Consider the following 16,826-nt stretch of genomic DNA (forward strand, 5'->3'; position numbering starts at 1 on the left):
GTGCCTCTTTGTCGCTCGTTCCGCGCTCTCGCTTGCACTTCAAGCCTTAAATGGAACGCCTCAGAGCGAGGTAACGCCGCATGAGTCATGTTTTTTCGTGCGTGCAGCCGGCTCCATCGAATTATAAGACGTTGTCAAGTCAAAAAATAATTATTATCAAAAATAAAATAACATTTTTTTTATAAAAAGGGATTTATGGAACCCAAATTTAGATATATTAAAGCCTAAAAAGTGAATAGCTATAAAAGTAACTTAATTAAATGATCTCGAAAAAAAACTACAAAAATACAAAGTCCATAAAAGATTTAATGTTCATTAGGGTTCCGTTCGTCGAAAGGAAACAAGAACCCTAATTAGAAAGTTGAAATTAATATGATACGTATACTCACGTTTGCAAACCCCTGGAGCTGTGCAAAAATCAAAGTTCTCATCAACGCAATCAAAAGATACGACCGTTTATATCACATATTTTAACGCCCGCAAGGAAATAAAAACTTATAGGGGACTTCCCGCTGACACAGAATCATGAAGTTTGACAAAAAGTGATGTCTTAGATATAGCACATGTAAAAGAAAAAGCCGAAAACCGCAAATTTGTAGTTACAACACAAAAAAAAAGATTTTTTAATTGTAATATTGTAATGAACTTAAAACATACTTGGAAAAAGAGGGTAAAATCTTGAAGATTTGATTCACGAATTATATACCTATAGATCTTTCGCCGAGTGGAGACGGAAAAGTCATAAATCGTTTTTACAATGGGGTATAGGTACAAAGATGAAAAAGGGCCCTTTCTCGACCAATACGATAAGATTCGATTCAGATGGAATCCAACATATTTGCAGTGGCGTACACAAAATTTACGTAGCGTTAAGATAGCAAGTATTTGATTTATTAATCTGCTGTTAATTTTTTATTTTATTGCATCACCATTAATATTAAAGTTTACTAACAACTTATACAACAGTTAACACAAAATTAGTACAATATTAGTGATATAGTAATTAAGTGTCGTGTTAAGAAAAATGTATCCTCATCAACTCTAAAAACCAAATTAATATGAACAATTATTATATAATTTATAACATATGATCTGTTAATTAACTTTTACTGCTATTGTATTGAAAATATTCACCGATTCTTATTAATTAGTATTTAGGAATGGTTACTTCTCTAGTAATAGGATTAGTTTCATTTGGTAATCACCAATCAGGTCTTCGTTTTTACTGAGTTTTGTATTGGCTGTTGTAAATGTTGTTAGCAAAACTGAATATTGTTAGTGATACAAAAAAAAATTAACAGCATATTAATAAAACAAAAATTTTCTTTCTTAGCGCTACGTAATTTTTGTGTACGGCACTGCAAATATCATATTAGATTCCATCTGAATCGAATCGTATCGTATTGGTCGAAAAATCACCCTATTCCATCTTTGTACCTACCCCGTTGTAAAAATAATTTATGGCTTTTCCGTCTCGACACGGCGAAAGATTCATACATATCTACCTAATACAAATTTGTATGAAATTTAATTTTTGTTTTTTAATAGGTACCTATATGTTTTTGACTCTATTGCTCATCATTTGATATAAAACATTTGCAAAAGTGATTAAAAAATCACAATTGGGATGACATTCAAGCGGTCATGAATAAGTCAAATATTTGATTTTTTTTAATATACATATGTGTTACTCGAATTTATGCAATTGTTATTGAGTGTACTCGGCAAAATTGTATCCAATTCATGAAATAAGCAAAGGACTTAACGTATTTTTCACCGATAATATTGATTGAAGTCCTTTACAACGATAGCTAGCTACTCGAGGTTAATATCTTCGATGCTATTTTGTTTCAGATAAATTTATTGATATCGACAAGATAGATTAGCACGTATCCTCCGCTTGACGTTCCCATATTTTTATCTCGGGTTTGAACGTAGGAACCGCCCTTCAGGGTAATTAGAAAATAGCGCCGCACACAGAACGATTTCCCGTCCGATTAACGGCAAAAACAGAAACGAATTTAGCGTAGATAATCTGATTAGACTCACATTCGTCTTGATGGCTGGAAGAACTAATCCAGACACGGCTACAGCCCTATCATTACAAATCAACGATTATTTTCGTTTAACAGAGAAATTAGAAAAAAGGACCCAAGTCCAGTTAATCTTATTAATTTTTTGTTTTTAGTCCCTTCCAACTTCTTTTCGTATAGTTCTTTTTAATCATACACAATAGTGGTGAAATAAAGACTTATTATAGCAGTCTCCAACTTAAGCTATTTTCAATAATTAAAGTCTGATCCTAATATTTTCGAAAAACACTGCTTGCAGTTTGAAAGGGGACAAAAATCTTTCTACTAACACTTTGGGGCATAAAATTACAGCACAAGTTAGAAAACTGTGTAACTCTAATTAAATTGGAAACAAAAGGCATCTAAATTAAAATTTTGTCAATGTTTGATAGAAAATTTAGGGATTGAATAATATAAAGTTCATCAAATTAGATTCACTGTTCAAGTACCAACATGAAATAATTTTCAGTGCCTTTCAATTTTAAGAGACCGCGATATCGTTTACTCCACGCTGTACGTATGTATTTCATCACAAATATTAAATATTATTTACTGTTAACGATCTATCATTTTTTTTTTAATGCCTAACTCACCTTTCAAGCACTTAACAATTCCTCAAGGGAAATTCAAATCGACATAGTACAAAGGTTCACACATCACAAAAACTTCGTTTTCCTTTTCAGAAACGGTAAAAGACAGTAAAAAGGGATACTATTTGTAAAACCCTTACCGGACACCATGGAACCCGAACCGGCCGAAATAAATGAACATAGACACCGATTGAATCACTCAAAAAGATTATACACAGAAGAGAAAGTGATAATTCAGTTTAAGATCACTTTCGTGAGTCACCGTAACAATCTATCGGATTTTCCGGATGGCACGCGATTGAATCAACAGTTCGCTGCAGCTAGCAAACAAGCGAAAATCTGCGGCCTTATTTTCAGCCTACCTTCGTGCAGGTTGAGATCACGGACTGCTGCTACGGAAGCGCAGAAATGGTCCAGCGTCGCCTGCGAGCACGCGCGCTTATCACATACCCCGTCGACGGTCGGTGGCAGGCAGCAACGTTGGAGGAGGTGGCGGTGGTGGTGGTGGTACTACTGTAGACGATCGTGCGCCCCCGCTGATTTCATTACAGTAAATCATATAATGTACAACTGAACCGTTCAGATTAGACCCTTCTGATGGTTGATCTCCAGCAAAGGCCAAAGACAAAGCCTGTGAGAAGGTACGATCTTGTGTCTATGTGCAAGGACCTGAAGGAAATTGACACTCGAAGGACTGTAGAGAAGCTTTTGAGAGCTGTAGGTTAAGTCCGTTTCCTGATCAAGATGATAGCTGATATCTAATATGAGCATCTTGAATTTTATGAATGGAGAGCATTTTGACATATACCTGCTTATACAGGGTGTACTAAAAATATGTGTAGAGCACTGAAGGGTGTAAACTAGACGCAATAAACAATCGCATGGTAAATTTAGCAGGGAAAAAACATTTTTAAGAAATAACAATAATTTACAATCCGAAGCCGGTCCTGTGCGTGAATTGGTAACATAGGTTTCTACCGAATAGCGTCGTGCTATAAAACCTCTGCAGCTACATGAATGGAGAATGTAAACATTTCCAGTTATCAAACGTTTATGATTAACATAAACAATTCAGTAGGTACTACACATAACGTTTAAGTAGCAGTATGTACACAAATGAAAGAAAAAATGTATGTTACGTTAACAATTAAATTACTTTGTAACTTCTTACTAAAAATGATGATCATAATGGTCATACAATTTCAAAATTCGTTAATTGAAAATATAAAACCGATGACATGAATTATTATCTTTGACGATGCGATAATGTTCATCTACCTACAAACCAAATAATGTATAATGTGTTTGAATGTGATTGAAAGTCTCGAGAATCGGCATTCCAGCGACGAGAGAGCAGTAAAAGATTTTTCGTGATGCAAAGCAGTAAAAAGCGCCAAAGTCGCGGAAATAATCAAAGCGAATTGCGATTTTTACAACGCCATTATCATCGGCGAAGTAGAAATATCGGGACTAGCATGAAGTTCGTTAATGGGATTGCAATGTTAGATGTTCGTGTGAGAATTCGTTTACAAGATAACATTTACATTATAGTGCACGTTCGTCCGAAGGTACACAGTAGTTACCTACTATTAGAAGGAATATAAATTAACGAGATAGGTCGTTGCATTTATACCTAATACACTTTTCTCCTTTTTAGTATTTACCATTAACGATAACGTTGCAAATAAAAGTATTCGGTTGGTTCAATTGGGCTGTTTTACTTCTTTTTCAAAAAAGAAGAGGTAACCATAACACCTCAGATATATAGTAAGTACTAAACCCGATATCACAATTTTGTTCCTTGCTTCGTCAAAAAAAGGAATACAGGAATCTTTAGTAGTTCATTACTACTTATCTTATAGACTGAGAGCCAGCGTTCCGCAGACTTACGGTATAGTAGCAAAGTCCTTATTAATGCTAGGTGTACTATTTCACCTGCCGTAGGTGAAGTGGGGATCCACTATTCCCATCAAGGGTTCCATTAGTTCCCAGTGATATGAAGGGTGAGAGAGTCAAAATCATGCGCCTTCATTAGCACGACTGAGAAGGTATTATGTGGTCTGCCTGGATGTCAGAACTGACCTATCCGTCTGGTTTTTTGAATATGTGTATGTAATAATAATATAAATGACATATATAATTTTTAGCTTTACTGAAATAACGCTAAGTTGTATAGAATTTTCGCAGCTTTGAAACTCTATAAATTATAGTAGGGACCGAAAGAAGTGCCTGCCATTAAATTTTTACACAAAAAATTATATTAAAACGGCAGACAATCTGCGACCACGTTTTCAGGGTCAATTTTGATGCCTTTCGACTTCTGGGCACGCCCAAAGGAACCCTCGATGGGAATAGTGAATATCAACTTCACCTACGGCATGTGATAGCATTAATAAGGACTTTGCTCATATATCGTAAGTCTGCGGAACGCTGGCTCATAGACTATTATGAAACGGGTAAGGCATTTGTTTTCCCGATAAAAGGTACCTAATATACAAACCCGACATCCCACAGATATTGGTACAGGTATTGCTGTATGCTCTAAGAAAGTACCTTCAAGGAACGACCCTAGAATTGGTGTAAGTTTCGATTATCTGTGGGCCTTTCAGTTCAGAAAAGAAGAAATTTTTAACATTTACTAGCAAATATCATCAATTAAGTCGAGCGAACCCTACAGGACACTTCTCCTAACACCACTGTAGAATTCTAAAGGATAATCCATCTTTACTGGCTTGATAATATTGACCATATGGACAATCACCTTCCGATCATGACTCCATCCGCTACATCAACTTCAGATTTTATCTACCGTAAATTTTAATTTTGGCACCCACATCTTAGCAAAAGATTCAAAATCATAGAGACATTATTAGAAGGGCTTGTTCAATATCAGCATCATTGAAGTTGGACTTTGACATAATGTATTTGCGGCAAATTTCGGCTGTTTTATTTCTTTTTCAAAATAGAACAGATAACCATGACACAACAGCTACTAAGTACTAAACCCAACAATGTAACTTTCTTCCTTACTTCGCCAAAAAAAAAAAGAAAATAGGAATCTTTAGTAATTCATTGCTTATCAAATGAGGTCTAAAAGGCCAAAAAGGGTAAGGCATTTGTTTTCCCCAATAATCTCTATAAAAGGTGGTCAATATAATAAGCCCAACACCCCACAGATATTGGTTCAGGTATCGTTGTACGCTCTAAGGGAGTACCTTCAAGGAAGAATCCAAGAATTGTAGTTATTTTCGGTTATCCACAGGTCTTTCAGTTCAAAAAGAACAAATTTTTAATATTTGCTAGCAAATATAATCATTTTAGTCGAGCTAATCCTACAGGGCACTTCTCCTAACACCACTGTAGAATTCTAAAGGATGATCTACCTTTANCAGAAAAGAAGAAATTTTTAACATTTACTAGCAAATATCATCAATTAAGTCGAGCGAACCCTACAGGACACTTCTCCTAACACCACTGTAGAATTCTAAGGGATAATCTATCTTTACTGGCTTGACAATATTTTGACATTATGGACAATCACCTTCCGATCATGAGTCCATCCGCTACATCAACTTCAGATCTTATCAACCGTAAATTTGAATTTTGGCACCCAAGTCTTAGCAATTTGTTTTCCCCAATAATCTCTATAAAAGGTGACTAATATAATAATCCCAACACACCACAGATATTGGTACAGGTATCGCTGTAAGCTCTAAAGGAGTATCTTCAAGGAAGGATCCAATAATTGGAGTTATCTTTGGTCATCTGCAGGCTTTTCTTTTCAAAAAGGAAAGGTGACGGTTCAATTTTTAAAATTTACTAGCAAATTTCATCAATTACGCCTAGCGTTTAATGATCAATCCTACAGGACACTTCTCCTAATGCAGAATTCTGAAGGACAGCCTATCTTTACAGGCTTGATAATATTTTGACATTATGGAGAATAACCTTACGATCACCGCTACATCAACTTCAATTCTATCTACCCGTAGATATATTTGAATTTTGGAACCTAAGGCTTAGTAAAAGATCCAAAATCATGAAGATACTTGTTAGGAGACGAAAAATTAGAAGAAATGGCTGATTTTGGGTATCTAGGAAGTTAGATAGGTCAGGACGGAAGGAGTAGTAGGGATGTAAGCGCAGAGAGCGCAGGGTCTAGTCGCCTTCAATAAAAAGAAGTCACTTCTATGCTCACAAACGGATAATTTATAAATTCGAAAAAAAAAAATTAAAGATGTATGTTCGGAGCGCGGCACTGTACGGGTGCGAAACATGGACGATGGGAGCGGTGGAAAAGAAAAGGTTAGAAGCATCCGAAATGTGGTGTTATAGGCGAATGATGAGGATACCGTGGATAGAGAAGGATAGAAATGAAAAGTTATTAGAAAGAATAGGAGTACAGAGGACTGTATGGGGGTCAATAAGAAATAATAGAGATATGTTGGTAGGACACCTTCTCAAGCAGGGAGAGCTAGTCGAAATCATATTAAAAAGCAGAAACAGGAGTCAAGAGGAATAGAGGTAGACCTAGATTAGATTACTGTTAGCAAATAGTTAAGGATGTGGGTTGTTCTAGTTTTGGGAAAATGCGAAGATTAATTCAGGATAAGATAGAGTGGAGGTGCGTCTCCAATCAGTCTTACGACTAAAGACTTATGATGATGATATTCGGTCCATTGATAAACTATCAACTGATAACACTTTTATCAAGGTATTAGAACAGAGGACTCTATGGAAGTCCATAAGAAATAGACGAGATAGGTTGGTAGGACACCTTCTCAGGCATGCAGGTCTAGTCAGAGACATATTAGAGACAGAAACAGGAGTAAAGAAGAGTAGAAGTAGACCTGAATTAAATTACTATTCGCAAATAGTTTAAAATGTGGATTGTTCTAGTTTTGGAAAAATGCGAAGATTACCTCAGGATAAGAAAGAGTGGAGGTACCAACCAGTCTTAGGACTAACGACCTTATGATTATGATATTCGGTCCATCGGCAAACTATTAACTGTTTTACCAAAGGTACACTTGACTGTTTTAAGTAGGTATATATTTATTTACAGCCGAAACGAGATATGTACCATACCTTGAATTTAATTTCTTTTCTATATGTACGTATATAGACACACACATTCTACAATATTTTCGCTTTTTGTTTTTGTTGAAGTAAAGTAACGTTTGGAACGATGTCAAAGTGGCGAATCCCAAATGAAATTATGCGGGTTCGCTTTGAGTAATACCTTAAAAATTTTTAGGTATTCTTTTTCGTGTCGAATACTAAACAAGCCACGCTAGACGGTTAGGATCATAAATTTTAATTTTGCGACATGGACTTTATGGAGCTTTGCATGAGCTTTTATCATCTGCTCTGCCAGAAGAGCGCCAATGAATTGATAATGATGACTCGTATCTGCTCAGTTGTATTTTTGCACGAAACACATACAAACATTGTTCACGCATGTTTGGATCTGCCTTTATTATGAACCGACAAAAAACTTAATCTTTTACATTCGATTTACACGAATTAATAAAAGATGGTCGCGACAATGTTGAATGAATATTTTATTTGTATTGGATTAATGAAATAATCAATTAATAAAAAAGGACAACACACAGCACATGAAATTCTAGAATAGTTTTATTCAATTTCAATTAAAAAGTTTTTTGTAAACGTCCATGCATAAAATATATCATGTTGATGTGATTATTTCCCAGTTGTGGGAAGATGCGAATTTTTTAACTAATTTGGCATAATTGATTTGCCCAAGTTGAACTCAGGATAGCCCAACATTTTTTTTCGTTAGCCCACCCCTAGATCAAAGTTGATAACAAAAACATTTTTTCAGGTTGAGAATCACTGAAAATAAATATTTGCAAAATTCGATGTTTTTATAACCTTGGTTTTACTGTATTAAAACTGTCAAAACTTTTGTGTCAAGTGTGGACTAACGATTAAAAACGTAGGCTATCCCAGGCTAACCTTGGGCAATCAGATGACAGTTTTAAAACAAAGATTTTCAAATATTGGTTTAGTTAGTTTTTTTTTAATTTTTAATAACTTTTCAACCGGTGGTGGGCTAACAAAACAAAAACCTGGGCTAACCTTGGGCAAACAAATGACATCGATTATTGTGTATTATTGTGCAAACGAATGATGTCAATTTCGGTAAAATATTGTTAATTGGGACTGTCAACTTCACAGAGCTTTATTTCTCTCACTGATCAATTGATTAACCGATTACGGCCATTAGCCTAAATAATCAATAATTTCGATTAAGAGGTAATTCCGGTTAATATACTTATTGAATTGTATTATTCTAACAATCGAGAATCGATTTTTAAATTTAATTAATCCCACACCCTAATACGTACTGTAAAATGAAAGGTCAACCAAACATTCAAAATAAATTCAGAAGAACATTACTGACTTTTTCAAATTATTAAACTCGTAAACTTTATATCCAGGGTGACATATCAGATTGGGCTTTATCATCTAAATGTTTAATAAAAAAATAAGAAATATCTCCCGTGTATCTTGGATTACCTACTTCTCTCTGGATTTTCGCGAAACATTTTGCTGTACCTTTTAATGTATGGATGTAATTCCTAGGAAATGTATACAATTCCTAGGAAATTTATACAATTCTTAGGAAATTTATACAATTCCGAAGCTAATATTTAGGAAATGCATTGGTGAAGTCATTGTTTGGTTAGGTAGATTTATGACAGATTGGAGTTTATTTAATGTCCTTGCCCGACGCAGACGGGCTGTTATGTTAGAGTATTTTATTCACAGAAAGCATTAGCTTTATACATCTCCCAGTGCAAGATCGAAATTTCATCTAATTCCTAGGAAATGTATAAATTTCGCAGGATATGTGTGTATTAAAAAGTCTTTGAAACAATATTTTATACATTTCCTAAATATTGTGAGCGTTCAACAATTGAAAAAACGCGTTCCGGCTGTTTAACAGTTACCAGAGCGCGTTGCGAGCGTTTAAAAACAGCCAAAACGCGTTCTGAGCGTTCGAAGGCAGCCAGAACGCGATGTGGCCGTTTTTTCCGGCCACTGAGAGTTTTCGGTCTTCGGGCCTAACATATATAATTCCTATATTTCATACATTTCCCGTAACATGGACGCTATCATGCAATATATACATTGAAATTGAATTATTTGCAAAAAATTGAAATTGATAATAGGTATTAAAATGTTTGTATATGAGTGTTAATTTAATACAAACACCGTCCAGTGTTTAACCAATTTATGTGTATAAATAAATAAAGCGACAATGGACAAATTGAACTGAAAATGCTCTAGCAATGTTATTTTTTGTTTAATCTGTTTATAAATAGGTCTATTAAAATTTGATTGTGCAACACAAAATGTTTAATGGCATTTAAATCCAATTTATAGTGTTGATTAAATATTTAAAGCCGCTGTTTATTTTTAATTTATTTCCCATAACTGAAAGGGAGGAGCCGTGTTTTGCATGAACTGTAACTGTTGTATTCAAATCTTCATCAGAACGTATCAGGTGTACATTTTTACTCCATACATAAAATATTCCGCATTTCAAATCAGCCGCGAGAGCGTATAAATTAATGTTGTTTTTAAATTTGTAGATGAAATTGAAAATCAACAAAAAATCGCCAATAGCATTTTCCGGTTTAATCTTTGTTCGCGGAAGCGAATATTATTAACAGCTATTTTATCAGAATAAATGATTCAGATGCGCGAAAACGTTTTTGTTATTAGGTATTTTTTGCTGTTTTATGGACAAATTTCAATGCGGAATTCGCGATTCATTATTGCAATCGAAATTTGCTTAATAATATGTACCTAACACAAGGAAAAAGCTTTCAACAAAGCAATGGCAGAAATATTCGATTGATTCGACAATTACTCTGTGATAAGTCACCTTAACAATAACTAAAAACAACACTAGATACTTTGGTTATTATCACTTTGGGATAAATCAAAAGTTTGTTACTGTAGCTTACATAAATTACAGTCGATACAACTAGAGAATATAAATCGTCGACATTATATTCTCATTATTGATGAGCAAAATTGGTCTTGGTTTTGAGAAAACGCAAGACTAAGACCAAGACTGTCTTTATACTAGTAAAACCAAGGTCAAGACCAAACAAATAAGACCAAGAAAAAGTCATTTAAGACAATTATTGTTTCGGTAACTAAAAGAGTTTGTGCTTAAGAAATTATTTCAACAAACCCAAAGACAAAATAAGCAAGATGACTATATCAGCAAGACCAAGACCAAGACTAGAAGTATTTGAGCAAGACCCAGGCTAAGCTCGAATAAGCAAGACCAATACCAAGACTAGGACGGTCTTAATCTTGCTTTGAACGTCACTAATAAAATGCTCCCAAGTATAAGGGGATTCAACGGTCTTCTTCCGTGAAATTTTAAAAGACTAACATTAAGCAAAGGTTTACTCAAGTTTCACTTGTTTTATCCCTCCTACTCCACTGTTTGGGTTAACCAGATGTGTAACAGCCACTTCTCGTTTAGGTACCTTAAAATCACGTCACTGACTCGTACCTACATCATCATTTTTAGATAAAATTGAATCTAAACGCACGTGTATTACTCATGCCGCAAACGATCGATACCGGCAGCAGCTTTGTTGTACTACTACAGTAGAGAAAACTGGCATGACAAATGGAGATGACGGGAAGTTTCCGGAAGTAATCAGAAATATATTCATGACAGAACAATAAATAAAGCGAAAGATAGCGCAGGGTTGAGTCACCTTCAATAAAAAGAAGTCACTCGCGAACGATTAATTTAGAAATTCAAAAAGATTGTTAAAGGTGTATGTAACTCATGGACGGTGGGCGCGGCGGAAAAGATTAGGTTAGAAGCATTCTAAATGTGGTGTTACCGGCAAATGATGAGGATACCGTGGATAGAGAAGGTTAGAAATGAAGAGATATTAGAAATAGTAGGAGAACAGGGACTCTATGAAAGTAATTAAAAAGTAGGAGAGATAAGTTGGTAGGACAGTTCAGGCTAGAAAAGAGTGAAGGTGCGTGTCTAACCAGTCGTAGGACTGGCAACCTTTTGATGATGACGCACAATAAATATGTGACCAACATCCGACAGGTATGGTCAGTACAAGAAGCCTAAACAGGGGGATAAATTTACAAAAATATAAATAAATTAATAATTCCATCTTGACAGATGTCACCATATACATTATAATGCACATGCTTAATAAAGTGAGTAATGTGGTGAACTGAAACTGAGTTATTGTTATTGAAACAATAAAATTCTGTATTATTGAATTCATTCTGGCCAAAATCCATCTATGACCCTTTAAAATTATAATCGCCAGTGGAATTCACGTGCGCCCTTCCTATACAGTTATTTCGCCCTTTAATTAGATGCGATCCTAGCCAACGAAAATGTGGTCTATTCACTATTCATACCTGCTCTTCTACACGTCGGTTGCGTCATGGGAGGATCACCGTCGAAAATATTAATTAAATTATCGAGCCGGAATAGTGTATGCATCCCTATATTAAATGGGGCGCAGCACGTGTCCAGTTTATTATGTCAGGCGTGCAGCATCACCACTCGGCATGTTTCAATCAGCCCTAGTACGAGTCTGGAGGGAACGGTTTTGCCGATGAACCGCTGCATATTACAATTATGAAAGCAAAAAAGAATCGGAAGGGTGAAAGGTACTCCTTTTACTACAAAGCCGTTTCTATCGCCACCTATGAATATGCAGAGCCGTTTGAAGTGCTACAATTTGCATTCTTGGTACGAGAAATAAACTAACCGATTAATTTGGATAGACTGAGTGACTGTGAAGTAAAGAAAAGCTGTGAACTTCGCTTATAATAGTAATACGTTTACTGTATCGTCACTATAGCGGCTAACTTCAGTCGATGGTCAATTTGCAGACGCTTTTCTTAAAGTCTGAGTGCTGACTTTTACATAATGTTTCACAGAATATTGTTAAAAATTAATAAGCAACACTGCCAGACGCTTCCATCGGCAGTAATTTCTGCCAGACGCTTCAATGTTCGCAAAAAATCGTAATTTTACCTACAGTCTGTATCTTCATCATTAAATATGATACTTAAAGAACTATTTCAATACTTTTTGTAAGCAACCAGACCAACTGTAGGGACCAAACGTCCCCCATAACAACAAATACAATTTAAAGTCTTTGGGGGGTAACGTTTTGTTTTTGATTTTGAGAGTTCAGTTAGTTTAAGATACTTTTTTAGAGAAATGGATGTTTCACTGCTTTGGCGATCTCTATACCTTTATAACGAATAAGTAATGACTGGTGAAAGAGTACAAGAATTTTCAGGATTTATGTTTTCCAACATATATTATTTTTAGTGTCCGACCGAAAGTTCAGTTTCGGTTTCGGTTTCGGTCGAGTTTCGGCAAAAAAACGAGTTTCGGTTTGGGCGGCAAACCTGCCGAAACTAAGACCGAAACCGAAACTGCGTTCGGGAGTTCTCGCGCTCTGCTCGGTCATGTTCGGCGCGTTAAATTCCATCCGAGCGAAGTAGATTAGTAGACATTTGTTCTTAATTAAGATAAAAGTGTTATTTTGTTTTGTTTGTTACTTAAATATTAAAGCTCCTATACCTATTGTGATATTAGGTAACAATAACAAAAGTAATTTTATGTTTAATATTATATAAAAAAAAGCACGAATAATCTTCAAAAGAAAAATGAGTCTAGTCTACTATACTTACTCAAATAAACATCTCACCTATTTTAAGTATTTTTAAGGCGCAATTAAAGTATTTCCTTAAATGAGGGGCTGTTATGTTGATTTTGATTTGATTATCAATAAGTGAAAATGTCAAAGACTGCAGAGCTATGTGATTTAAAGATAAAAAAATAAAATCCTTATAAGGAAGTTTCGGTTTCAGTTTCCGTTTCGGCCGAAACTGAGACCGTTACCGAAATTCGGTTTCGGTTTCGGTTTCGGTGGTAAAAACCAGTTTCGGTCGGACACTAATTATTTTTAGTCCTCCTAAGGAGTGTTAGTTTTATCAATAACTGCAAGGAATTAGAATTAATACATAATAATACTCACTCTTAAATAAATATTAATTGTTGTTAAATAGACATTTACTGTAATATAACTGCACAGATATAACCTAAACATTAATTTAGACCTATAGTATAGTGAATATACAGTATACCATAATATATGAGATGCCGGTCACTAACAGCGGATTGTAATACTGATATGCGCATGCGCGCCTTTTTATTCTCATATCCTATCGCGTCGCGAGACAAAACGTTGCAAAACGTGTCGTTTCATGGCCTTGAGGGTTTACTCCCATCGAGTCCAAAGAAGTTTCACTTCAAAAATGTGTAATTTATATGTTCTGTAAACATTTTGCCTTAGCTATATAGTTCTATGTCTACATCAATCAAAAGAACCAATTGGTAAAGTGATATTTGTGTGATAAGTACTTTAAAAAAGCTGCAATGTGACAAACTAAATCACAGTTTTTCTACGTTCGTGTCATATTTGTTCCCTTTTTTACATAAACACGGAGAAAAACCGTTCCATTTTAACAAAATTTGTGTATAAAGCATATTCTCTTTTGCTGTGTACTTTACACGCATATAGAGGCAGTGAAATATACTCAGAAACTTGGTTCATATTTAATATAGAAGTCCATATTTTCATTCCGGTTGTGTTCCAGTAACGACCTCCACTGCTTAGTGGTACGTTTCAAAAATTTATTATTATAGCATCAAATTTACGTCCCTATTACAACGACCAGCGTTACGCCAGGTAGCTACGAAACACGGAGCGATGTGATATTTGCGTCTTTTTTTTTTACATAAACTAATTTGAAGCTTTCACAACAACAACAACAGGGTCTTGAAAAACAAAAGAAAAATGTTAGAGTTAAAAGTTCACTTTCAATACATATATTATTAATTTCACTTATAAAATAAATTATCCTGTATTTAAAATGTTCCACAAATGATTTCTTTTCAATGCTAGAGATAGTTTAATTAATCTGGAATTAGTGTAAATACAGATAAATTACGTTAAGGATGGAGACTTAACTATAGTGTTGACCTGTCTAATTCCTTAAACCCAATTCATACTATCAGTCAAGTCAAATGCGATCCAGTCAAATCAAAATAACGCTTGTTAATTGACTGGATGATGACACTTGACCGTTGCTTATCTCATAACTTATATATGATTACAATGGTAATTGTACATATATACCTGTAAGTTTGTGCTGCGACCTCGCATCTCTTGCAGACAAACTGCCTATAAGTATGTATTGTCGCATTTACTATAACGTAACATTAAAATAAACAATGTGGAACATTCTCATTTTAAGTACAATAGGTTAACAAAAGTTTCCATTCAATTTTCGTCCGTTTATCTAGACGTCGCATTGGTCTAAATAAATCTACTGTGTACAGCAATCATTTTGTTTAGTACCTTACCGTATATAAAACGTTTTGTGTACCGACTACCCAGGTAGGTATATGTGGCGAATCGTTCATTATCAGTAGAGCCCGTTCACAATTTTTAAATGCACGATCACGTCTGAAACGATACAGGTATTAATTGCGCTTTCGAAAAGGGCGGAATAGCCGTATATTTCATCCCGATGAAATACGCAAGGCGAACCTGACTACTCGATTTATCATCCAAACAATAGCTTAAAAACTGTTTAATTTATATTCTTAATCAATTATTCACGGATTACTATATAATCCCCGACATCAATGTCTTCCAAACCACCGAGAAGTGAATTATTAAAAGGATTCAGAAGACGCAGTTCGTAACAAACGGTAAACGAAGGTTTAACTGATTGCTAGAAATATGGTTTTTGTCGTAATAAATGATGAAATAATTATATAACTGTACAAATCCATCGCGTTACTCCAAATTACTTCAAATTAATAAGGAAAAATTGTTGCTGTTGTCATACTCTCGCCGAGAATCGAACCCGCGTCCTTTGGCGCTACGCACCAATACCCTGACAACTAAGCTACGAAAGGTAACAATAGCAACAACGATAAACTGTACTGATGAGGTTACAGATCTTCCAACTACTGTAATTACTGTATATACATATATATTAATATCATACGAAATATTTTAAGAAATATTTAATTTAACATTAATGTGAAAATTCAATTAAGTTTTATCCACTACAATTTATCTTAGATTGTCAATTAATTTTTCATCATTAATTTGGGGTAATTCGTAGCCGATAAAAATGAAATGAATTTTCACATTAATATTAAAGATTAACCGCTCAAAATATTTCTTTCAAAAATTTTATTTACATATTTGGAATGAAGTAAATACAATTTGAACGATAGATTCGAGTGATAGACGGGGTAACATTCGCAAAAGAAAGCAGAATGGTGTTATTAATGTTCTGCCCACTTCACGCCTGCCCCTAGAGGACTAGGGATTGACAATATCATTATTTGTTCTTCCCGTATCCTTCGGAAATTTGCCGGAAACGTTCACGCATCAGATGCTCTCCCTAAAGACAACCATTTACTTAATCAGTAAGCTGTTTGCTCTGTCTACAATTTAATATATTTAAGAAGATAATAAAATATAAGTTATTTAAAATCTTCGGGTACAAGAAACGAACGATTACAAAGCGATTTTAGTCTACAGTAAAAGTTCTTGGTTAAACCAAATGTATTTCAGATATTCGAGAAAAAACTACTAATCTTTGCTGTCAATTGATTTCAGGTTGCACCTTTCATAAATCATCGATATCACCAACACGACGATATTTGATAAATGAAGTACACATTTTTCTGATTACTTGGAAATTGTTTTTATTTCGACCGAATGAGTTGCTAATGGAAGCTTCACAAACAGGAAATTTGATAATTATCATACCAGTTACAAATGATTTATTCACTTGCTCGTAGTTATGTTGTACCACAACACCATTGTTTTACCTTTTGAACAAATGATCCACAGTCCACAGCTTTCCATTAACTTGCTTATCAATCTGGACATCACGGTTTTTAGAAGAAGACGTAAACTAAACATAATTAAATGATCAAAACATGCCAGTCATTTAGAATCTGGTAATGATCATTAATGGTGTAGTTTACGGGAATATGCTTGTGATTGTAAAAACG

The 16,826-nt window shown here is 34.7% G+C and overlaps 1 protein-coding gene across 1 annotated transcript in view; it reads right to left on the bottom strand.

The window, feature by feature from the left end:
• The window catches only part of LOC108741434 (discoidin domain-containing receptor 2-like), a 388,424-nt gene extending 385,385 nt beyond the window's left edge, over window positions 1–3,039 (bottom strand). The window contains exon 1 of the mRNA XM_025977248.1: window positions 2,666–3,039. The gene's annotated coding sequence lies outside the window, so the exon portion shown is untranslated. The remainder of the gene's footprint in view (window positions 1–2,665) is intronic.
• Between the last annotated feature and the right edge of the window lie 13,787 nt (window positions 3,040–16,826).

This window comes from Agrilus planipennis, unplaced genomic scaffold (assembly GCF_000699045.2).
Source record: "Agrilus planipennis isolate EAB-ADULT unplaced genomic scaffold, Apla_2.0 scaffold24, whole genome shotgun sequence".
Classification (NCBI taxonomy): domain Eukaryota; kingdom Metazoa; phylum Arthropoda; class Insecta; order Coleoptera; family Buprestidae; genus Agrilus; species Agrilus planipennis.